The following is a 5822-nucleotide window of genomic DNA, read 5'->3' as shown; positions in this document are numbered from 1 at the left end:
TGTTTCTTCAGTAGAACACAAACGAAGATTTTTAACTCAAACCGTTGCAGTCTGTCAGTCATTTTAGTGTCAGGGTTTAATTTGGTTTTGTTTGTGTATGTTTTTTTGACTCTCAAAGCCGTGATTCCCATCCACTTACATTATATGACTGACAGACTGCAACGGTTTGAGTTAAAAATCTTCGTTTGTGTTCTACTGAAGAAACAAAGTCACCTACATCTTGGATGCCCTGGGGGTAAGCAGATAAACATAAAATTTTATTTTTGGGTGAACTATCCCTTTAACTTTGGAGCAGACCTAAAAACTAAAGCTATAGAAATTTAAAATGAAAGTAAAAATCAACTTAAACACAAACACAAATAACAATGATAAAGTTAAAAATAATGAAAATGAACCTAAAATGAAAATACAAATTGAAAATAACAATAGAAATAACAATAAATAAAATCCCAACATTAATACAATAACCCTGACTGCGGCATTATAAAGAAAAGAAGGTAAGCTGTATAAATGAATATAAAATGGATAATATAAAATAAGTTGTTAAAAAAATGGAATCCTTCTTTTTTGATGCATTTCCTATTGAAACAGGAAGTGTGAGTGGGACATATCGAAGGAAATTTATTCATTTATTTCCAAATCAATAAATTTTTATCTTTGCAAACAATTGCAGAGCCCAGCACATAACATGTTGGGAAAAAACAAAGACATAGTGGCCATGAATTAAGAATTAGTTCCTTCACTTCAGTTAAATCAATACCATGAGCAAATTAATAAAGCATGGCCACAAATTAACACATTATGGGAACAAATTTTTCATTTATGGCCATGATACTTTTTCTCTCTCTCTCTCTCTCTCTCTCTCTCTTTCTACATGTCATGTGCTTCGCTCTACAAACAACTGATGGCTGGGTGAAGTGTTAGCACAACAAAAGACACACTAAAGGATCATGGTTTTGTTTTATTTATTTATTTATTCATTTAATCATCATAAACAGAACAGTAAAAGGAGAAAGTGTGGGAATTGATAGGGGAAGGACACAGGTTGGATTCAAACTTGGTCCTTGTGATCCAACAGCTCATTTTATGTGAGCAACAGCATTACTTTCTGCACCGCGGCTGTGATATCTGTGATTTTAATGCTGTAACAGTAGGCAGCTTTTCTTTTTACCAACGTCCTGCAATTTCACAATCCGCCTCGCTCCAGCTATCAAAAAGGGGATAATCAAAAAGCAAATATTGATGTCTACAAGGAATGCATTCCTGTTTCCACAAATCAGCTTTGCAAATAAACGTCTCTGGGTCAGTTACAGGGATCCATTAAGGAAAGTAAATACATGGATGAAACTGTATTTTTGTGGCTGCATAGTTCAGATTAAAGGGGTCATATGATGCTTTTTAAAAGATCATTATTTTGTGTTTCCACATAGTGGGGTAGATATGTGGGGGCGTGTTAGAATGAGCCGTTTTAGGGGGGCGTGGCAGAGTCTTAACTTTGATAAAGAATATCTCTTTGGTTTTGAGACTTTAGTTTTTGCAACTTCAGGGATCTTATCTATGCACAATCAGCTTGTAACACTCCAAAGAGAAAGGAAAACTTGAAATCGCATCATATGACCCCTTTAATACTACTTTCAGTTGCATCTGGTTCAGGCAAGCAGCTTCTGTATGTAGAGGTCCATTCGGATTCTAGAACTGGAAGCTTTGATTTTAGGCACAGAAACCCACAGTTTTCCAGAGATGATGGAGTGTGCTGCCATTCAAGGCCACAGCCGAGTCTGTGCCAACTAAAAGTCAAGAACTCTCAACTGAATTCATACCACAGAAAGTACAATTCCCAGACTCTTAAGAAATTGAGTATTAATAGTGCTAGTACTATTACTGTCATTAGTATTGGTATTAGTATTGTGATAGTATTGGTATTAAAGTTAAATTTATAAATACAATTAGATAAACTTTAGTGATGTTTTTGACCCAGTTAAGTAAGTACATCTTTATTTGTGATCACAAAATTTGCTATTGTTTTTAAAATGTTTAATGTGTACTGTAGAATGTACTGCCAAGCATTTATAGCAACTAAAATTTAATGTAACTTCTATTGAATCTTTTATGTCATGTATTTAAATGTGTAATTACACATTTGTAATGATGACACTGCAATTAATACATTTATTTCATTAACATGATTGTAAGGATAGTGTAGACTCATAGAGGTACGTGAATCACAGCAGTTTATTAAGGTGGAGCCTTAGGGGAGCGGAGGGGATAGTTAAAAAAAAAAAAACTGATGATTTGAAGTACACTACAAGTGCTCATTCAGTACAAGTAAGCAGTGGCGGTGTTCTGTCGATTTGTGCTACCCTGTCAGATTTTGCTTCCTCCCATTAAAACAGTAGTACAATTCGACAACAAAAAATGCTACCTGTCAAATTATGGTTTATTAATGTCTACACTTACCACAACCCTAAACCTACCCTTACAGTAATGCAAATACAGTAATTATGTGTTATATTCGCGGTTGTGGCTAGAAGTGATACAGCTACCGGAAACCAACAATAAGTTTTTTTTTTCTACCTATTAGATTGTGTTTTATTAAAGTCTACACCTACCCCAACCCTAAACCTACCCTTACAGTAATGCAGATAGGTTAAATATTGTTGTTCAGCATGAGAAAAAGGACGTAATATTGATGTGCGCATGCGCAGTAAGCCCTGGTAGGATAAAATGTCAGGACAGCGGCTCGTCGGGGGAGGCAGGGGAGGCACAGCTTCCCCAAAACTTTGAGGTGAAAATGGGAGGAGGACGATTTGATGTTAATAAAATTCACAATTCATTTCAGTTTATTTCTCAGAATGTTTATTTTTTGTTTGTAATTTCACAGCTGTAATACCATACCATGTTACTGAAGTTGGAAAGCGCCACTTTTCTATCGCGAATGTGCCGAATCTGCTGATGTAATTACAACCGCTAGGTGATAGAGAAGGGGAGGGGGAGGCCGCGGAGAGATGAGCTCTAGTGCCTAGAGCAAATTAGCCAATCACCATCGAGTGTTCACTTTCAGCGCTGAGGAGTGTTGAGAAAAGAAACCTTGCAAGGGAGGCTAGCCTCCCTTCTGATATCAACCAATCACCAGAGACGTAAATGACGTGATATTTGTTTGAACGTCTCCCGCTGCGCTGATAATGTACCTATAGGCCTACTTATGATGAGAGTAGCGATATTGAATATTTGATCGCCAACAGATTTACCAAGCTGTCATTCAAACAGTAAATTAAAAATAAAGGGAGAACATGCCTAAACTGGATATAGGCTACAGCAGTCGGCTTAATTAAATGGCACAACAGGCAGCTCTCTTTTAACACAGACTTTTAAAAAGGGATGGATGTTTGCTTCAAGTGATAGGCCAGGTAAGTGAAATTATATTATCTTGCTGTATGTGTGTCGTTTTCTTTAAGTTTTCTGACTAAAAGCAACCAAAAGGCCATTTTAAAGTGGTTAAGCAAATAATAATAATAATAATAACAATAATAATAATAATAATCGGCAGGGATCCCCAGACCAATACAATTAGTGTGCCTCCTCTATTTTAAAACCTATGAGCCACCACTGCAAGTAAGTGCACTTATTTTTCATAAGGGAATGTCCAGGCTAGACATAGTGGCGTAGGTTAGTGTAGTGGTTGGAGTTTAGAGAGAAAGTCATAAAATTGAATTTTTGAATGACTTCAAGTTGTGAAGTAGTGAAGTTTTTTTCCCTCCATATTGTGATGTACATCTGTCCTGCAACAGATTATTGAAAAAGAAAGACTGTAGGGTAAGGATTTTGTTCTATTTATCAGTCGTTGATTTATTTATCTATTTATCAGTTTTGATTTAGAGATGTGGCCGTTGCACTCAAAAATGGAAGCAGCTGTGAGCTTGCAGGACCGGGGATTAAGTAGACTAAATGATTGGAGAAGTCCTCCACATGTCAGAGTGAAGTCAGTCGTTTTCACATTTTGATAAAAAATGATGATGAAAGTTTATATATAATTAATTATGAGAAAAACATATACATAATGAGTTAACTGTTAAGATCTATGACATGCATTTAGAGAATAGATAGGGTGAAGTTTCCCACTAGGCTTTAGAAGACTGAAATAGACCACACAAGTCCCATGAACTTCTTTTGGGAAATTTCAAGTCTTAGTCACCATCCACTTACATTATATGGAAAAGAGCAGCTTGGATATTCTGTCAAATAACTGTGTTCCATGGAAAAAATGAACAAATGAGAGTGAGTAAATGATGACAAAATGTTTGTTGTTGGATACCCTAGTGAAAAAGAAATATACTAAAATGCATTTGGAATGCATTTATTTTATGCTAAGTATACTACAAAAACATTAACATGTCTATGTACTAAATGAAAATACCCCATAATTGTACTTATTTCATGCTTTCTTCAAATGCACTCAGAGTAATAAATAATAATTAATAATAATTTGTTACATTTATATAGCGCTTTTCTAGGCACTCAAATCGCTTTACATTGTAAGTTGTAAAGTAGTTATACATGCAATTAGGGGGAAGTATACATTAAAAGCCACAAGACTCATGACTTTACGGAGTGTTCCATCTTCCAACTGAACAACCGAGTTGTTTCTTTTTGTAAGCGTGCTGTTAATGTAAGAATGGTAAACAACACCTTTAGAAATGAACCATTTGTAAAATAACCCTGATTGAACTGTCACACCAAGGAAACGTTCAATAACCATTTTTGTAACAGATATTCTCTCTTTTATAGGGCAGCCAAAACTCTGTACATGTTTTTAAAACTCCTCAGACTTATTTGCAAGTCTGGAGCTACTTTGTCATTTGTTAAAAAGTTTCCTCACATTCTCACTTGCTGTGACCATGATATTCTCACCTTTTTGGAAGAGGTTCTTCCATCTGAGAAATCTTCTCACTCTCTGTGTGGGCACATGTGTAGAACCATTGAAAAACCTAAGCAGAGTCCCATTAAATGACTCAAATGGAAAAGTTGATGTTGCCCACAATGGTCCCCAGTTGCGCACACTTGTCAAATGAATCAGTAAATGCACATTGAAAGAATCATTAGCAGGTCCATATAAACTAAACAAATTCCAGCACAAATTTGTGAAGTGCCTACTCTGCCATATCAATATAACACACATTTATAACATCCTGAAGAAGAATGTGCATAGCAAAAACTACTAATAAAAAAACATTGTTCCAATACTTCCTCTTCAAAATTCCATTAAAAACTGGTAATGCATAACACAGCAAAAATGACCTCCATTCAGCAGCTTTTCAGAACTTCCAGTCATCGATTGATCTTGGTATCCTTGTGATCTCTACTGGTGGTTCAATAGCATTAACAAGCAGCTCTTTATTTACAATACTGGTTTTTGTGCCTATGTACCAGTCTTTGCCATGGTGCTTACTGTCTAGCCAGAGAGACGCAAGTTGTCTTGTCATACCAAAGCAGACACTATGGTATTCAGGAACAAATCCACTGATAATGTTAAACTTCTGAAGTATCATCAGAAGTGTTGGGCCTTTCACACCCATTACTGGTTCAGCTGGCGTCCCCAACATGGCATATTCAAAATGTTCAGTCTCTGTCCTTAGTGGTGGTTCTGGTGTCTTCCAGGTGTATGGGCCACCACCAGTATGTAGACAAAAGTCACACCCATACTTGCCATTGAATTGTTTGGTATTTCTAAGAAGGGGACGGGCAACAGAATCTGAGGAGCAGATCAGAGAGTACACTTTACTAGTGTGCACTTTGTTTTCAGAGTCTTACCATTTAATTCCATT

This window comes from Sinocyclocheilus rhinocerous, unplaced genomic scaffold, assembly GCF_001515625.1.
Source record: "Sinocyclocheilus rhinocerous isolate Xijiao unplaced genomic scaffold, SAMN03320098_v1.1 scaffold127, whole genome shotgun sequence".
NCBI classification, from domain to species: Eukaryota; Metazoa; Chordata; class Actinopteri; order Cypriniformes; family Cyprinidae; genus Sinocyclocheilus; species Sinocyclocheilus rhinocerous.
Note: the sequence above shows the minus strand (reverse complement) of the source record.